Source organism: Manis pentadactyla, chromosome 3, assembly GCF_030020395.1.
Source record: "Manis pentadactyla isolate mManPen7 chromosome 3, mManPen7.hap1, whole genome shotgun sequence".
Taxonomy (NCBI): Eukaryota; Metazoa; Chordata; class Mammalia; order Pholidota; family Manidae; genus Manis; species Manis pentadactyla.
In genome coordinates, this window is record NC_080021.1 from 63,342,820 (window position 1) to 63,363,307 (window position 20,488).

Below are 20,488 nucleotides of genomic sequence, written 5' to 3' on the forward strand. Positions count from 1 at the left end.
ATGAAGGCTATGTATGGGCTTGCCAAAGCTTATCTAGCTGAGTGCCCAATCCCCCAACAGCAGAGGCCAACACCAAATCCCTGAAATAACACGATTCCCCAGGGGGTCCAGCCAGTCACCCAGAGATAGGAAAGTTACACTGGACTTCTTCCTTGAGGGAAAGGGTATAAGTTTGTCCCAGACTCATATTCTGGGTACAGATTTGTCTTCTCTACCTGAAGTGCTTTTGCCAGCACCTCCATATAGGCCTACAGAATGCTTTAATCATTGCCATTGGTGTCCCACATAAATGAGAAATATTTGCAGAGGAAATATTTTAAGGCGAAGGAAGAACAAAAATGAGCTTGCATGCTTATCATTATTTGGTCTTACATCCAAAAATAACTGGCTTGGTAGAATGATAGAATGTCCTGTTGAAAGATCAGCTACTGCACCAGCAGGGAGACCGCATATGAAGTAGGGATACTAACATACAAGATGCAGTATATGCCTTAAACCAGTTTCCACCAGGTGGTTATACCTCCTCCAAAGCTATAATGCATGAGTCCAGGAACCAGAGGGAGGAGGGAGGAGTACTCCCTCTCACTATTCCATCTGGTGAATTTTTTCATCTTTTCCCCACAACACAAAGAAATTATGTGACCTGTCAACATGACTTTGAGCTCAGTAGGTTTAGATGCCTTAGTGCCCATAGGAAGTATGCTTCTACCAAGAAATACAATTACTGTTCTAATGAAATCTGAGGCTGGCCTCTGGCCTCTTTGAAATTCTCATGCCTCTAGATCAACAGACAGAGGAGGAAGGTCACACTACTGGCCAGGGTGACTGATCCCAATTATCAGAAGGAAATTGGGTGGCTGATACACAATAGAGGCATAAACAATTGTTTGAAATGCAGAGATCCACCAGAACACCTCTGTGTTCTCTCTTGCCCAAGAGCCCGGTCAATGGAAAACTTCACCAACTCAATTAATACAAATACCCAAGGACTCACCCCACAGAAATGAAGGTTTGGGTCCCCTCACTAGGGAAAGCACTCTATCCAGGTCGGATGTTAGCAGGGGAAACATGGATGGTTCCTGAACAAAGGCAACTATGATTACCAATAAAGATGAGCTATAAATATAGAAAATGTAGGAGCTATAATTTTTTCCCTTCTTCTCCCACATCCTCATGGCTTTATATGAAGAACACTGTTGATTACCAACATTTTAGTTTTCAGCTGGGAGTATAACCATAATGATGACACTAATATCAGTGATTAGCTGATGGGACTGTGTTCCCTACATTGGGACACAAGCATTTACCTGAGTGAAAGACAAAAGTGGATGCAGACAAAATGGACAATGTTGGGTATCTTCTTTTGCCCCTCCAGATCTACTCTCCACTCTCCTTCACCCTGTTCTCTCCTTCTGGAAGGTGACCTCTTAAGGACTACATCAGTGAACTTCCTTGCCTCCTGACCTTTGGTTGAGGGAAATCAGAAGATCAGAAGACAGTAGTGGAGTGAGGATGGGGTGTTTACTTCCTCCACCCATCTTCCTCACTGTGCAGTCTCCCAGTCCCTAGCTGTATCCCTCTAAGATTTCAGCCCCCACCAGGGCCTGGCGTGCTCCTGCGCATTGACGCTTGCTTCTCGCTCTCTCCTCTTCCTTCTCTCTCCCTCTCTCTCTCCTTTTCTCCCTCCCTCCCCCCTTCTCCTTCTCTCTCATTTTCTCTCTCCCTCTCTCTATCTCTAGGGTCCAGTAACAGCTTCCTCCCATCAGACACTTCTGAAGCCCTGAACACCTAGCCCCTAGATCCTTTAGTATCCCTTGTGTGTTCCCTGTGCCCTGACCTGTGAATAGCCTGTTTATGAGATTCTGTTCCATTTATCCTACAGATATGACATCTGCATGCTGCTGCTACTCTGACTGACCCAAGCATCTTTCTCACCCACTACAATATGAGTTCCTAGAGGACAGGGACTGTGCCTTATTCATTGTATTCTCCAGAGCTTAACCAGTGCCTGGTCTGATCATAAGTGCTCATTAAATATTTGATTAAATGAATAATAAAATACAAATATCTGTAACATAGGACTATACATAGCACAAGAACAGGCCATCACACACAATAAGGAAAGACAAGTGCAGCTGAGATCCTGTCTAAATAGAACTGCCTTAGCCCAACCCAAAGGAAGGGCACCTTTTTGTACTTAGTCTAGACAGAGGGGTATCTTTTGGTAATATGCACAAACAGATGGTATGTTCTAACAGGTGGTCTCATAAAAGATATGACCTAAGTACTTAGGGCAGTAAGGAAAAGGTTTAGGGGTTTCGGAACAGTAAAGAAAAGACTTCAGCTAGGAGACATCTCATGAATTACATTTATCATGAGATAAATGCATTGATATTCAGTTATTAGTTTACATGATCTTTATAGTGTTTTAATATACCATAAGGATGAGACAGGGTATTTTTAACCAAGCCTACATAACCTCAGAGAAATCATAACAGGGTTTTTTCAACGCTGGTCCAGTTAGGTGAGGACTAACTCCGTAGTGGGAGGTGCTTCCAAATACTTAATACATGAGACAACCGCGCAACTAAGCACGGTGAATGAACCTGACCGAATTTTTCATACATTCTGATTTGGCCACAGGTAAACAGGATTTATACAAAGCTTGAGTTCTCTCCCTAAAAAAGAAGAAGAAAAAAGTCCAAAACCAAAAAATATTTTGTCAGGTTGCTAAACCAACTTCTAAAGACTATAAGGTAGTCAACTAAATAAATAGCAATGCTATGCTTCAACCCCATCATCTGATAACCTTAAATAATTGTTCAGATAAATGTCAAAAGCTCAACTAAATTGCTATCAATTAGACAGATCAGGGATTAACTCCACTAAAATACTTTCAGTTGGTAGATCTAGACTCATTTCAATTACTTGTAGAAATCCTGAACCTGATTTTGCAATGAAAATTTAAACAAACTCTTTGTGATAGACTAAAATGCTCTGGTATTAACATTTGTGAGATTCTCAGGTACTTAGTAAAAATTACAGGGTTTGAGGTTTAGTGAAAGGAGATTTAGTGAGCCTTCAAATTCATAAAGAAGAGTTTAAGATTTCCATAGCAAAAGTGTATTACTCAATAGAGAACTCACACATTGTAATGGTTACATCTGACCAGTCCTTTTGGTAAATAAGGCAACTTTTTGTTACTCTGCAACACTGGATTAATTTAAACCACACCTGTTTAAAAGGGTGTCTAGAGAATTTCTACAAGTTTTGACCTGTATCTCCTTGTTTAGAGTTAATGAGATCATGTTTCTATATCATATTAACATCTTAGATTTCAGTATCCTAGGAAGGGGAGCAAAGCAAATTTGCCATTTTGTTAGTCACTTCCTGGAGAAAACATCTCCTTTTGCCTACTTTTTTACCTTTTTCCCCCTTTATATAATGGAAACAACATTGTTTTATATCAGCCTGAGATTCAAATTCTCTGTGTCAAATTCTGTATTAAAACACAGTTGTTAACTGTGTGGACTGTAAGATGCTGTTTCCCTACTTACAAAATTGGGCTACTAATAACTATTTTACAGGGTTGCTGTCAGGTATATAAAAAATGCATATAAAGTATCTATTTCAGTACCAGGCATTTAGTAAGTGGTAACAGCAGAGTAGCCAGCATTATCCATGTCCTTATTATTACAATTACCCCATCACAACCTCTAAGATACTTGATTTCAAGAACTTGCAGTGGTTAGGAAAGAAATTATTCAAAATTATTCAGAAAGGCAGGATGAATCACTAGGAAGTCAGTTATTTTTTATTCAATGATACATACTTAGTGATGGTAAGAGAATTCTCTGAGCCTTTTTACTATATAAAACATACGTAAAATAAAACAGAATTCTTCCCCAGCCATAATCAGAGAACCAGAGCTGGTGAGAATTTAGGTGAGGTCTGGAAAACCTAAATCACTCCCAGAGCACTGCAGACATGAGTTTCTCATTTGTCAATGCTGGTCCAGATTTTAGCATCCTCTGTGAGCAATTGACAGCTTTTGCTTTCCTAAAATATAAACTCTCCATAAAATGATTTTGTAATTGTTTCCATTACTCATTTAGACACCATCTATATACCTCTTCTGCAGAATAAATGAACAAAATATCCCAATCACTTGAAACAGCTAGCCATGCATGTCTTATATAAACAATTTGATAACAAAGATAATTTAAGGGGCCTATCCAGTAAAACCGTAAACCCCAAATTCCAGCCATGATAATCAGTGTTGAAACAAATTCACATAAGGAATTAGAAATATGTTCACAATGTGATTAATATACACGTTATCCAACATCTCCTACCTTTCTTCTTCCCCTGACCCCTTCTAAGATTACATCTAACAAAAAATAATTTGCTCCATTCTTTCAAGATGTCAAGTGTCTTTTTTCTTTATTTGAATGATTCGTTCTAAGAGAAGTGGCTTGGAAAAGCGTTAGGAGTGTCAGGTTTTGTAACAAACCATGTGGGTGGAGGGTTTTGTTGGGTTGTTGTTGTTGTTGTTTTTTTGGCTGACAGCAAACAAATCTATCTGAAAACACATTAAGCTCCAGCAGGTGCCCAGAGCTAATTTGGTTTGCAACTATTTTTAAAAAGCTCTAGCTAAGTTTTATAACAAGTCATACCAAATGACTATATGTTTTTCTATTTTCCTACAACCTGGGGGCCAGTTTTAAAACGGGCCTCTAAACATAATGCCTAACGACACAAATTAGCCATGCACTAAACAGATCTAAAATATCCAGATTCCTAAGCCTTCTGATAGATTCCTAGAAACAAACATTTAGAAGTTTACACTTGAGTTTCCACTTAACACATTCCTTCATAAATTCTCTTCATTTCCTGTTGGTGTTTTCATGTAAATCTAGTGAGTTTTAGCTCTAGCCAGCAAGGATGATGTGAAATGCTTTCCAGCAGCCACATTCAGCTGGATTTGTCTATTCAACCACCTGCTGATGGCATGTATTTTGGCTTCTGGCTGTCACAGTGGATATATACTCTCCCTATGGAATCCCATGGCAGTCCCATTAACTGCATTCTTCTCCTAATACTCCCAGATTAAACACCCACTTGGGTGTGATGTCTGAAGAACCCTCAGCTTTGAATCTCTCTGATACATGCATGCAGCCTGACCTTTCCTTTCTCAAATACAGAAATCCTATATGGATTAAGATACAAAGATTGGATCTCCTGGGTTGTTTTTTCTTTAATCCCTATATATCCAAGCCCAGAAATTACTAGTAGTACATTAGTCAACATACTATTAGCCTAGAGTCAAAATACAGGGTCGTTCTACTACTGAAGTCTACTACTGAAGCAAGTGTCTCGTGAAGAGGAGGAGTTGTGGAGCCAGCCAGACCTGGACTTAAATTCCTGCACATGTATTTGGCAGTGTGTAAACGAGGGCAAGTTATTTAACCTCTCTGACAAAAATGGAAATAATACCTATCTCACAGGAAAGTCGAGAGGATTAAATGTGATTATATATGTAAAATGCCTAACATTAAATCAGGTTCATAACAAAGGGTAAATAAATTCTGGTTTCCTTGTGTCACTGCATTTAACAGCTGAACAACCCGAATCTGCTTTGTGCCCATTATGCCCCAGGGAGCAGTGCCGCCAAAGACACCATCTGCACCCTTCCATTTGATTCTCCCTGTAGCTCTGTGACATGATCATGGCAGCTTATCATTTGCCTCCTTTTGCAGATTACGAAACTGAGGCACAAAAAGGTGAAGCAATTTTCCCAAAGCCCCCCAAAAGGTAAATAAAAAGCCCAGACTAGAATCTGGGTCAGCTTAGCCCTAAATCCAGTGTTTTTTCCTCCAATTTTACCACCTGCCATTTGATTTTGTTCACCACACTCCGAATTATTTAGTGAAAACCTACTAACGGTCGTCCCCATCCTTGGCCGACTCAGGAAACACAGCTGTGAGCACACAGACGGGAGAGTCACAATCCTCCGAGCCGCGGCCGCTCCGGCCCTGTGTCTGGCCCTGTCAGTGCCGCCAAGGACCGTGCTGGAGGAGGACGTGGCTGCCTTCCACGCCGTCCACTTCACAAGGCTGGCGGGGCATCAGGGCCAGAGAGGACCGCGAAGGGCAAGTGGTGGCCTCACGCCAAGGTTAAGATGTGATGACTTCAGTATCGACCTCTTGAGATTGAAGAGATAATAGGGCGGCCCACTTGTTCCGTGGCCCACTCCGCCCTCACTCAGAGAGCCTGCTCAGCGACACAGCCCTCTCGGCCGCTCTGGGGGCACATAGCAGAGCAGCTACCCGGTTGGCTGTCAGACTTGTACCCAAGACTCCCGAAACTTAATTCCCATCTATGTGGTCTCCAAAAGCTGCTCTGTGTGTCAGTATAAAAAAAATTTTAATCATATTTGGAATTTCCTTATTGCAGCAGGTCCTAACAATCACAGTGGACTGTAGCCAAACAGGTACTAGTTTTTTAAGTACTCTGAGGTTCAGACATGTTAGGTGGTAAGCGATGGCGCCAGAAGAGGAGCCCAGGTCATCAACTCCTCATCGCGCACTCCTGGGACCACCTTACTGCCTTCTGTGGTGGCCATGGGAACCCGGGCCCCCTCCCTCCCTCACGGCCTCCTGCCGAGAAGCTTAAAGGGAATTCTGTGAATATTTGCAGAATGGATGGTACAACAAAGGGATAACAAGCAGCGATGTGTTCCTGTTTTCTCCTCATTCTGCCTCTCTTACGCTGTAGAGAAACTCCCAGCAAATTCAGCTGAAACAATCAACTCATTTTACCATTGCGCCAGTTTGTCATGTTGCCATAAGCCCAAGCAGGAAGTGACTCGGGTCAAAGTGCCCAGCACACTCCTAAGAAAGAAGCTTCTCAGTGGAGAAGGTTGCACAAAACAATCAGAAAGAGCAAAGAAAAAGCCACAACGCTGTAAAACCATAACATGAGTGTACCGTCCGTCCCTTGCTTGTAGGCGCCTCCAGTTAGTTTAAATCTGCTGCTGACCTATAAAAATTTGTAAATGTGATTTTGGAGCATGAATTTAATGGAATCATTTGATCAGCTCTGTTAGAAGTCAGAACTCATCATACCTGAAAAGTTGGAACATGAAAGTATTAAAGAAGGCAAATTATGAGAGGCCTGAGAAAACAAAGAGAGAAAAGAGACTGAGAGACAGAAAATTAGCTCAAGCAATACTCCAGTAATGACAAATAGTGATACAGAATGATTTTGTTAATATGTTTGTTCAAACTCAGTCAACAAAACCCTCAGATCAAGTAGAATTCTCCTTCCTTAAGATTTCTTTGACCAGTTCATATTATTGTTTATAACAGATTAATCAGTCAGGTGCTCCAGGCCCTCCTTTGTCAAAACATTCTTGATTACTTAGAAGCTTAATGACAGACCGGTTCTTCACCACTGGATTGCTGGTCACTCAAGCACTTACTTAAAATGCTTTTTATTTCAGTGTTGCACGCTCTGGTTCAAAACTAGATCTTCCTGTTACCTGCTTACATTTCTGTTCTGGATTTCAACCTAATTTCAGGAATACTGAGGGGCAAAACCTTTTATAGTGAAGTTGAAGACATCTACAAACATGAGGAAGAGAGGTATGCAGAATGTTTGGAGTCTTAATTTGAATTCTAGAAATGTCTCTCATCTTTCTTGTCTTAACTGAAGGAGATACTAATCTTTGCTTTTATCCCTATGAAGTGGCATGGTGGATCATGCCATTTGACATTCTTCTCCTAAACCTCAAGAAGAACGCATCTGTGGAAATAGAAAAATCTCATGTGTCCAAGGCCTATAAGATGCAATAGAGACGTCTAGAAAATTACTAAAGAATACCCAGAGAAAAATCAGTATATGTTGGGTTTTGGGAGTGGGGGAAGGAGTTCTTTTTTTGGTGGAGCTCAAGAATCTGTGCTTATGAGAAATCTTAAAAACAGTGCTTCTCAACCAATGTTACCACCACCAGGGGACATTTTGGACATTTCTTGGGTTTATTGTCTCAGTGGTTAGATGCTAAAGACACGTAGTGGATGCTGGCCAGAGATGGGGGATGTCCTTAAACGAGTGAGGTGGTGCCATACTGCCAAGACCACATTATTTACAAGTGTCTTGCCAGCATCCATGTAGATGAAAAACCTATTTATAATTGTCTAAATCTTATGTATATATTTTGGATTTAAACTCAAGTGATTTTAGCATTATTTTAATGTGTTTGGGCAATGGGAGGGTTGCCACTATAGGGTAAATTAAGGAAACATTTTGCACTATTGTTCCAAACTTTACCAAGAGTTGTTTACTGTTTTCAAAAATCACGTTGCTACCAAAATGCCACCGGTTGAATCTGAGTCATCAGTAAGCCATGATTACCTGTGTAGCTGTCCCCACCACCGTGATTTCTTGCATCTGACTCCTTCAACATGTCCTCTCATGTGGAAGTGTCAAAGCATTTACATACTAAAATACATATTTTTTTACTATAAATCACTGTTCTTTCATTTCTCCTTATATTACAGTTGAAGTTATGTGTAGATAGGTTATATCATCTATAAAATACATCAAAGAATAGTAAAGAGAATGTGGTTAGTTCTCCATCATTTCTTCTATATTTATTGGCATGATGGAGTTAGGAAATTTATCAGTGGGTGCTAACATTAGTGGGTGAAAATTTAGTAAGAAACAGGACATTTACATAGTCACAGAGCATCTCAACCCAAAATGTTTATCAACTGCAAAGAGAAAAATGGTACTTTACAGTGGAGAAGCCTGGCAAATGCCACCTTAATCAAGTGATCAAGGTTTAGAAAAATATTATATGTAACATTTTTATATGTGTGTGTATTTGTGCATAAGGTGGGGGAGGGTGGGAAGAAGCAAAATTAAATGAAAGGTTGACAGAAGTAATAACTTTTAAATCATTATTTCATATGTAAATCTTTTGGGGACTCATATAAATAATTTCTGATAATTTTCCCTTTCATAGGTGTAGACAGACTCATGCAAATAACTAAGAAGTTAGTAACAATGGGTGAAGGTGATACTGTGAAAGAAGAAAACAGTACAAACTGAATATGAGTCGTGATTTTTGTTAAAAATAAATCTGGGTGTGAACATATATTAATGTATACCTTCATCCAGGTTTGCAAGACTTATAAATTCAGTGAGAGATTTGAATACAAGAGAAACTGATAGAATTTTTATACTCAACAAACCAACCCCAATCAAACACCTCACTCTAACCCTAACCCACCCAGTAGAGGGACCCTCCCAGCTTTTGCTACCAGGAAGACTTTGGCGGACGTTCCCGAACTGTGGTCTACAGTTTTCTCTCTGGGAAGCCATGCCATAGAGCACGGTCTGTCCCCACAATCATAAGCTCCCAAGTCCAAAATATTAAGTGATTAACCTACCAACGAGTTTTTAGAAAGATAGGCAGAAAACAACTTCAAAGATCCCAAAATCTTTCATGAACCCCTGAACTGACCCACACTCCAGAAAGACGGACATAAGATGGGGCATTTCCCTTCCCAAGAGACAGGATCCCCTGTGCTACCCAGTTTCCTGCCCCAGCGAGGAGGGTAGGATCCCAGTGCAGCCAAGCAAGCAGGAAAGGGTTTTCTCCTTCACAAGCAGTTGTCTTTTTCCTGGCAAACAAGCCAGGTGCCAGAAACTTTACCCAGACAGGGAGGGAAAGAGAGGAGAGGAGGCAGAAGAGGAAGGGGGGCGAAGGAAGAAAATAGAATCATTAGAAAATGTGAAAGATAGTGTCAAATGGTTAAAATTTGAAACAATTTCAGAAACTCTTTTTCAAAGCATCTAAAGCCTCTCAAAATTCTGAAAAAACATAAGCCTGCATGAAGTATTTTCCCTCTGCATCCAGGTCTCACCAAACTACAGAAAAACGGGGAAGAGATTTCCCACTCAGAAGTCACACAGGTGTGCACACTAGGGTGAGTGCTATTGCTGGTTGGTTTTAATTTATTTGTACTAAACAGAAACTGTTCTCACAAGTTACTACCAACCCCAGAGACTCTTTACCAGGGGCTTCCCAGAGCATGCACACCGTTCCTTTCTTTTAGTCTGTCACCCATTTCTCTCCCTGTCACCTGAACAACAAATGTACTTATCCCAAATTCCTTAATTACATCTTTTTTTATCTTGCAACTATCAGGAAAAAACAAAGTCATGTGGGGTCATCTCTGCAAGGTTGAGAAGCCTGAGCCACCCACCTGCTCCTGCTCATCAAAATAAAATCTGCCAAGTGCTGACTTGCTTGAAAATGTCCCATTAAGTCATTTAAAGACATAGCTTTCCATATACCTAGCAAAGTATAACCTTAATTTGAGACATACACCTTGCTACAATCTCAGAACCTCTCCACAAAATGTTTTCTTTGCTGGAAAATAAAATAACCTCTCATCTACAAATGTTATTATCCATGTTTCATATTTGTATTTATTTCTTTAACAAAGAGAGCTTTCTTTCATGTAACCAACAATGTAATCTTGCTCACTGAAAGATTTTTTGAGGAAAAACTGACATATTATTGTATTAATTTCAGGTGTACAACATAAGGTGCAATATTTGTGTATATTGAAAATGGTCACCACAATAAGTCTATCTATCACCATACATAGTTAACAAAAATGCTTTTTTGTGATGACAATTTCCAAGAGTCACTCTCCTAGCTACTCTCAAATATGCAATATAGTATTAACTATAATCACCATGCTGTACATTACATCCCCATGACTTATTTTGATCCTCTTTACCCATTTGTCCACTCCTGACTCCCCATCTCTGGTAACCATGAATCTGTTCTCTAATCCATGAGCTTGGTTTTTTTATTTACCTAAATTCCTCATATAAGTGAGATCATATGATACTTATCTTTTCCTGACTTATTTCACTTAGTATAATACCCTCAGGTTCCATCTATGTTGTTGCAAATGCAAGATTTCATTCTTTTTTATGGCTGAATAATATTCAATTATTTATATATATATATAAAAGATAAGATATTTATTAGATATATATTTTATATTTTATATTTTTTTATATTTTAGATATACATATATCCCACATATTCTTTATCCATTCATTTATCAGTGGGCACTTAGGTGGTTTCCATGTCTTGGCTATTATAAATAATACTGCAGTGAACATGGGGGTACAGATATCTTTTCAAATTAGTGTTTTCATGTTCTTCAGATAAATACCCAGAAGTGGAATTCCTGGATAATATGGTATTTCTATTTTTAAATTTTTGAGGAAACTTCAATGTTTTCCATAGTGGCTACACCAATTTACAGTCCTACCAACAGTACATGATAGTTTCCTTTTCTCCACATCCTTGCCAACCTTGTTGTCTTTTTAATAGTATCCATTCTAACAGGAGTGAGGTAATACAAAATTTTAGGGTTTTCACAATTGAGTGATGTTAGCTGTTATCATATAAGACCTTTATTATGTTGAGACATTTTCCTTCTAAATTCCCTCTGTAACCACTTTATTAAGAGTTTTTATCATAAATGGATTTGAATTTGCCAAATGTCTTATCTATATCTATTGAAATCATATAATTTTTATCCTTCATTTTGTTAATATGATATATCACAGTGATTGACTTGCATATGTTGAATCATCCTTACATCTCTGGAATAAACCCAACTTGATCATAGCATATGATCCTTTTAATGTATTTTATAATTCAGTTTGTTAATGTTTTGTTAAGGATTTTTGTATCTATATTTATCAGGGATATTGGCCTATAGTTGGTTTTCTTTTCCTGTGGTGTCTTTGTCTGGTTTTGATATCAGGGTAATGCTAGCCTCATAAAATTAGGTTGCAAGTGGTCCCTCCTCTTCCGTTTTTTTTGGAATAGTTTGAAAGCACTGGTATTAATTCTTATTTGAATGGGTTTTTTTTGTTTTTTTGCTTTTTGTTGTAGATAATTATCTTTTATTGAAGGGTAGTTGACACACAGTATTACATTACATTAGTTTCAGGTGTACAACATAGTGATTCAACATTTATATACATGACAATTCTAGGTCCCAGCTATCACCATACCAAGCTGTTACAATATCTTGACTATATTCCTTATGCTATACATTACATCCCGGTTACTTATTTATTTTACCATTGGAAGTGTGTACTTTTTTTTTTTTTTTTGTGAGGGCATCTCTCATATTTATTGATCAAATGGTTGTTAACAACAATAAAATTCTGTATAGGGGAGTCAATGCTCAATGCACAATCATTAATCCACCCCAAGCCTAATCTTCATCAGTCTCCAATCTTCTGAAGCATAACGAACAAGTTCTTACATGGAGAACAAATTCTTACATAGTGAATAAGTTACATGGTGAACAGTACAAGGGCAGTCATCACAGAAACTTTTGGTTTTGCTCATGCATTATGAACTATAAACAGTCAGTTCAAATATGAATACTCATTTGGTTTTTATACTTGATTTATATGTGGATACCACATTTCTCTCTTTATTGTTATTATTTTTAATAAAATGCTGAAGTGGTAGGTAGATACAAGATAAAGGTAGAAAACATAGTTTAGTGTTGTAAGAGAGCAAATGTAGATGATCAGGTGTGTACCTGTAGAATATGTGTTAATCAAAGCTAGACAAGGGCAATAAAACATCCACATATGCAGAAGGTTTCTCTCAGAACAGGGGGGGTGAGGTTCTAAGCCTCACCTCTGTTGATCCCCAATTTCTCACCTGATGACCCCCCTGTGACTGTGCCTGTCTTAGGTTGTTCCTCCCTTGAGGAATCTTACCCGTCTCTGGCTAACCAGTCATCTTCCGGGGCCATACAGGGAAATGTAAAGTTGGTAAGTGAGAGAGAAGCCTTATTGTTTGAAAAGGTGAGCTTTTTATTTCTTTGCATATTTATGCCCTGTGGCTTCTATGCCAAGCATTTGTCTTGAGGTATCTTTACCACTTGGAAGAATTATGACACTCGGTAAATTTGATATGAGACATGAATTCTATTTAAGGGTTGTAATTAGGAAGGAAGAAGAAAAGCTATAGAAGTAGCAGGCGGAAGAAAACATGGGAAGATTGATTATTTCTTTGACATATCTTCTTGTAGAGTAACTTCAGCATGTATAGGTTTTAAGCTACTACTTAAATTGTGCACACACATTAACATAATAGGAGTATAGTTACATAACCAAAGCATACCTGTAATTACCAGCCATCTCCAGTGAAACCAAGAGAACCAGTTAGGCACCTTAGGCATTTGTGTAAACTTATCTATGATATGGTGGATATTGTCCAACTGAACTTGAACAGTCTGAGAGAAATCAGACAAATTAAAACAACCCATTCCTGGGGACTGTTCACATCCCATATGTTCTTTTAACAGTACATAGTCTGTAGTTGTAAGATTTTGGAGTGCTACAATTTGCACTTCTCCTAATTCTTGGTTGAGTTCCAACAGTATAGATCCAGTCAAATTTGTTGTTTTACTGTATGCACAGGCCAGCTTAGATATCTCCTTCATTCCCGTGGCAAGTCCAGGAACTGGTGGGATGAGTGCATCTACAGCTGTAGCAGTGCATGATCTTTGTTGGGGTTTTTTGATGATCATCTTCTGGCATGAGTCTTCCAGAGAGTGCTGATGTTGGAAGTTCTTTTTCATATCGTATCTTAGTTCATTTTTGGGGTAGCCCAACTAGGCTTTGATCCTCTGTATAAACACAAACAGACCCTTTGCCTACACTTTTATATGCCCTTTATACCCTTGTGTAGAACTCATTGGAGGTCACCACACAGGAACTGCCTTTTTTTTTTTTTTTGGTATCATTAATCTACACTTACATGACGAATATTATGTTTACTAGGCTCTCCCCTATACCAGGTCCCCCCTATAAACCCCTTTACAGTCACTGTCCATCAGCATAGCAAAATGTTGTAGAATCACTACTTGCCTTTTCTGTGTTGTACAGCCCTCCCCTTTCTCCCACCCACCCCCATACATGCTAATCTTAATACCCCCCTACTTCTCCCCCCCTTATCCCTCCCTACCCACCCATCCTCCCCAGTCCCTTTCCCTTTGGTACCTGTTAGTCCATTCTTGAGTTCTGTGATTCTGCTGCTGTTTTGTTCCTTCAGTTTTTCCTTTGTTCTTATATTCCACAGATAAGTGAAATCATTTGGTATTTCTCTTTCTCAGCTTGGCTTGTTTCACTGAGCAAAATACCCTCCAGCTCCATCCATGTTGCTGCAAATGGTTGGATTTGCCCTTTTCTTATGGCTGAGTAGTATTCCATTGTGTATATGTACCACATCTTCTTTATCCATTCATCTATCGATGGACATTTAGGTTGCTTCCAATTCTTGGCTATTGTAAATAGTGCTGCAATAAACATAGGGGTGCATCTGTCTTTCTCAAACTTGATTGCTGCATTCTTAGGGTAAATTCCTAGGAGTGCAATTCCTGGGTCAAATGGTAAGTCTGTTTTGAGCATTTTGATGTACCACCATACTGCTTTCCACAGTGGTTGAACTAACTTACATTTCCACCAGCAGTGTAGGAGGGTTCCCCTTTCTCCACAGCCTCGCCAACATTTGTTGTTGTTTGTCTTTTGGATGGCAGCCATCCTTACTGGTGTGAGGTGATACCTCATTGTAGTTTTAATTTGCATTTCTCTGATAATTAGCGATGTGGAGCATCTTTTCATGTGTCTGTTGGCCATCTGTATTTCTTTTTTGGAGAACTGTCTGTTCAGTTCCTCTGCCCATTTTTTAATTGGCTTATTTGTTTTTTGTTTGTTCAGGCGTGTGAGCTCTTTATATATTCTGGACGTGAAGCCTTTATCGGATGTGTCATTTTCAAATATATTCTCCCATACTGTAGGGTTCCTTTTTGTTCTACTGATGGTGTCTTTTGCTGTACAGAAGCTTTTCAGCTTAATATAGTCCCAGTTACTCATTTTTGCTGTTGTTTTCCTTGCCCGGGGAGATATGTTCAAGAAGAGGTCACTCATGTTTATGTCTAAGAGGTTTTTGCCTATGTTTTCTTCCAAGAGTTTAATGGTTTCATGACTGACATTCAGGTCTTTGATCCATTTTGAATTTACTTTTGTATATGGGGTTAGACAATGGTCCAGTTTCATTCTCCTACATGTAGCTGTCCAGTTTTGCCAGCACCATCTGTTGAATAGACTGTCATTTCGCCATTGTATGTCCATGGCCTTATTTGAATGTTTGATAGAATTTCTCAGGGAGCCATCTGATCCTGGGCATTTGTTGGGAGGTTTTTGATTACTGATACAATCTCCTACTAGTAATCAGTCTGTTTGGATAATCTACATCTTCATGATTCAGGCTTGGTAGATTCTATGTTTCTAGGAATTTATACATTTCTTCTTCTAGGTTGTCAAATAATTGTTCATGGTAGTCTCTTATGGTCTTTTGTGTTTCTGTGGTATCTGTTGTAATATCTCCTCTTTCATTTCTGATTTTGTGTCCTTTTTTTCTTGGTGAGTCTAGCTAAATGTTTGCTATTTATGTTTATCTGTTCAAAGAAATAGCTCTTCATTTCATTAATCTTTTCTATGGTCTTTATAGTCTCTATTTCTTTTATTTCCATTCTGATCTTTCCTTCCCACAATAAAGGATATTTTACAGTTAACAGGTCACTGCAGCTACAGTCCCTTATGACATGTTTCTATACTTCCTTTCTAGCAAACCGGTGGAATTACCAGAATTAGTATTTTACTGGTTTCAGTCTCAAGAACTAGGCCGTCAATCTCTATATCACATCGGCACAATCATCAATTTACTTTTTCATTGAGAGGTGCTGACTTGCCAGTGTGTTCTCTGGGCATCTCCATCTAATCCATTTGCCTTAAAAATCTACACTTTTATCTGTCAAATAACCTAAGGCTTAATATTACCCTAAAACCTAAGCCCTGAAAAAACGTCATTGTAAACTATGCCCTTACCAGACTGTAATGCTAAAGTTTTTATCACATTCTTCAATATGTTGAGGAATCATTTTATGAAATGAGCTTACCATTACTTACAAAGTTCTTAACTGTATTACTGGAAACAGTCATGCACTTGTTCTAACTATCCATTCCTAGCTCAGTTTGGCTAGTTTCTGCAGGTTTTCTCATCACTGTGGCCCTTTGCTATATACACACAGCATCTCAGTTTGGTGAGTGGGGGCACAGGCTCCCACTGTAGTTCTCCTTGATTCAAACTAAATGGGTAAGTCGGTTTCTTTTGACATCAGTTTCCATATGAAATTAGGGAGTTCACTACATGATCCCTTAATTCCTTTATGGGTCTAAATCCTGTATCTCTGTGATACAGTATTTATGACTCCACAAGGCCAACTTGATAATGGACAACACAGCAGACACTTAGAGGCTTTGCAGCTTCCAGAGACCCCTTGTATCCTAGATCACAGAATTTCCTAACACCCTCATGATGCAGGCAGCATTGGCAGTTTTAAGCTCACTTTGCTTATATTAACTCCAAGCCTCAGAGAGGGACTTTCCCAGGGTATCACAGCCAGGAATAAGCAGGATCCTGACTCAAACCCCAACCCAGAGTTTTAAATTCCCAGTCTGGTGACCTTTCTGCATAATAATATTGCTCATAAAGTTTCAGTAAATCACCCCTAAATCAATTATACAGGAAATTTTCAGTCTCTACTACATGTTTCCATGGAAATTAATCTGGATCACATGCAGGTGTCATCAGTCTAACATTTTTGTCTTGGGTAATCAATATTATTTCTCTTAGGTAATTTGACAGTCCAGCACTGACATTTTTATGGATCACAAACACTGCATTTTCTAAGGCTCTGAGATGAGCACTTTGTTGGCTCAGAGATTATCCCCTCCAGGAATCAGTCTTGATGAAGCAATGGGATGCACTTAAATAAGTTACACCAGAAAGTAGAAAGTCTAGGGAAGATGAATAGGGTCCTAGGAAGATTAGAGAGGGTATATTAGTTTCCTGGAGGGCTGCTGTAACAAATTACAACATATTCACTGGCTTAAAGTAGCAGAAATTTATTCCCTCACAGTTCTGGATGCCAGAAGGCCAAAACTGGTATGAGCAGGGCCATGTTCCCTTTGCAGGCCCTAGAGGAAACTTCCTTGTCTGTTCAACCCCTTGGTGGCTCCTGGCATTCCCTGGTTTATGATAGTAAGACTCCAGTCCCTGCCTCCGTCTTCACATGGCCCTTTCCTATACATCTTTGTGTCCTCTCCTCTTCTTATAAGGAGGCTAGTTGTTGGATTTAGCACCCACCCTAAATCCAGGATGATTTAATTTCAATATCCTCCAGTAGTTACATCTGCAAAGACCCTACTAAGATTTTTGACATTAGCAATGCAGAGGAAAGCCATCCAAAGAGGATTCAGAATGGATATGAGAGTAATTAAGTCCTGGGCACCTAGGAGGCAAGAAGCACCTGAGGTGGGCTATAAGAAAGTTGGAAGGATGATATATTGGTCACATCAGGCTTCCATAGCAAATGCCACAAACTAATGACTTAAACAACAGACATTCATTTTCTCGCAGTTCTGGAGGCTGTAAGTCCAAGACCAAGGTGCCCACAGTGTTGGTGTCTGGTGAGACCTCTCCTCCTGGCTTACAAAAGGCACCCCATCACTGTCCTCACATGGCCTTTTTCTTCCATGTGCACACACAGAGAGAGTGAGCTCTGTGATTCTTCCTTTTCTTATAAAGACAAATCCTCTCCAATTAGGGCCCCACCCTTAAGACCTCATTTAACCTTAATCACCTCCCTAACAGCCCTGTCTCCAAATACAGTTGCATTGAGGGTTAGAACTTTTATATGTGAATTTGGAGGGACACAACGCAGTCCATACCAGACAATTTGGGGCCAAATCGGTAAGTTTGACCTCTGTTCTGTCACAGGTAGGAAGATACTGAAAACCTTGAAAGTGGTTATGAAAATGTTTTCAAGGGAAGCACCATCCTTTTCATTTTCCTGGTCTGTAAAATGAGAGCTATTTCCTAGGAGCCCTTCCAGACTAATAGAGTGAGTGCATTTTGGAAGATGAATCTTTAAGAATTTCTTACTGCTTCTGATATACTGCGTATGAAGCAATTATGTTAAAGACAGATAACTCTTAAGGGCCATTGTTTTTCATTCTAAAGGGTTAATGATGAAGTACAGCAGCTTCCACCAAGAGCACCAGGACTCTGCTAGCTCTTAACAAGTACCGTCCAACAAACATTAAGATGGAATAAGATGTACCTGTGAAATTAAAAAAAAAAAATCATTCTGGTATGGCTAGTTTGCAGCACAAGGAATATTTGTGAACATTTTTCCAAAGCCTTACTCTTATCCAGTTTCCAAAGAAATCCTGGTCGTTTTAAACTTCCTGCTTAGTAAAATGTGAAATGATGAGCAGCATTGAATCCCAGAGAACCAAAGCTGTCAGGATACTTCTGAAATTATTCATTTCTGACTCTTGCACACTGTAGATGAGGAAGCTGAAGCCCCAAAATGTGTGTAGTTAGCCTGAGATCCCATAGCTACTTATTTAAAAAGCTAGCCTGCCACAGACCAAAAATAAGTTTCAGAGATCTGACTGGTGAAAAAAAATCAGAACTACTCTCAAATTTAACCAGCGTTATAGAGTATTTTATGTCTCAGCCACTGTTTGAAGTCAAGGCTTCTCAGATAAAAATGCGCATAAATAGGCAATAACTGGGGAGCTTGACAAAATGCAGATTCTTGTTTGGTAGGCTTGGGTTGGAGCCTGAGAGTCAGCATTTCTAACCAGCCCCCAGGATTGCTGTTCATGCTGATCTGAAGACCACACTTGATGTAGTAAAGTTCCAAGTGCTTTTATTTTATATTAACTCTATAATTCTCTAAAAGAGGCCTATTACTATTACAGATTCAGGTACTGTACAGGTACTCGAACTATTGCAATTTTATAGATGAGGAAAGTAAGGCACAGCTGAATGGATGTCCCATTGCTGGGCAGGGCCGGGGCCAGGATTTGCACCAGATAGCCAAACTCTAGCCTGTGCTCTTGACGACCACCTGGCCTGCAGGTTCTTAAAAGCAATCCAAAGTAATGGCCACGTTTACACATGTCAGCTTTCAGGGTTGAGTCACTAAGATTGTATTTTAAATATAAGCCACTAAAATAATGATTATGAAAAAGAAAAAGAAAAAGTGGGGGGCGTCTGCATAATAAAATGTTATGTAAAAAATATTAGAATATAAAATACATCAGACCAGGCCAGGACTTCTGATTACCAGTTCTATGACTCAGGTAGGAACAAGTCAAATTATCACCCTAGTAGGAAAGATTTTTCCTTCTTTTTCTTCCCTTTCCCAGAAACCCAGGGAAACCTCAGTTTTGCCTGTACCCCTACAACAAACACTTTAGAAAGTGGGTTCTTGATGGAACAAAGGCTTGAGGGAGAACAAGTCACACTATGTGAGAGGAAGCCAACCTGCAGCTCTTAGCACCCACAGCTTTCTTTCATTCAATATATATTTACTGAGAACTTGTGCCATGACTAGGCCCTGGGATATAAAACTGACAAAAGCCCCTGCCCTCATGAAGATCACATACCAGTGAGAGAGGCTGACAACAAAAAAAAGGCATCATAAATAAGCATATTATATACATTGTGTCTTATTAGATAAGTGCTATGGAAAAATAATAAGGTAGGGGGATCAGGAGTGCTGGTCGGGGAGGAGACTGCAATGGAAATTGGGGTCATCAGGAAGAGGGTAACATTGAAGAAAGGGCTTGAAATGGGAGAGTTAAGTACACATGTGTCAGGAGAAGAACATTCCAGGCAGATGGAACACCAGGTGCAAAGGCCATAAGACGGAAACCCTTCTGGAAGGTTTAAGGAACAGCAGAGGGCCTTGTACCTGCAGTGAGTGAGTAATGGGAGAGGAAGTCAGAGAGTTAAGGGGTAGGGGCAAGGGGCAGGTCTTGCAGAGCTTTTAGGCCACGATAAGGGCTTTGGTCTTTACTCTGATGGAAAAACAGGGAGTCACAGAGGGTTTGGAGCTGAGAAGTGACATGATCTGACAGATGTAATAAAGAACCTAGCTGGCCACTGTATGGAGAACCGACTGATGAGAACAAGGATAGAAACTTGGAGACCAGTTTGAAGGCAATTGACAATAATCCACACAAGGAAGTTAATGAATGAGACTAGAGTGTTAACAGTGAGATGGTAAGAAGTGGTAATAAGATTCAGGATATCATGGTTTCTTGAAGGGTTAGATATAGAAATGGAGGAGAGAGAGAAGTCAGGGATGTTTTCTACACTTAGAAGAATGAAGTTGCCCTTACCTGATATGCAAAAGACTCCTAGGTAAGTTGACTTGAAGGAAAAATCTGGAAATCAGTTTTAGACCAGTGAAGATGGAAATGTAGAGACATAGAATAG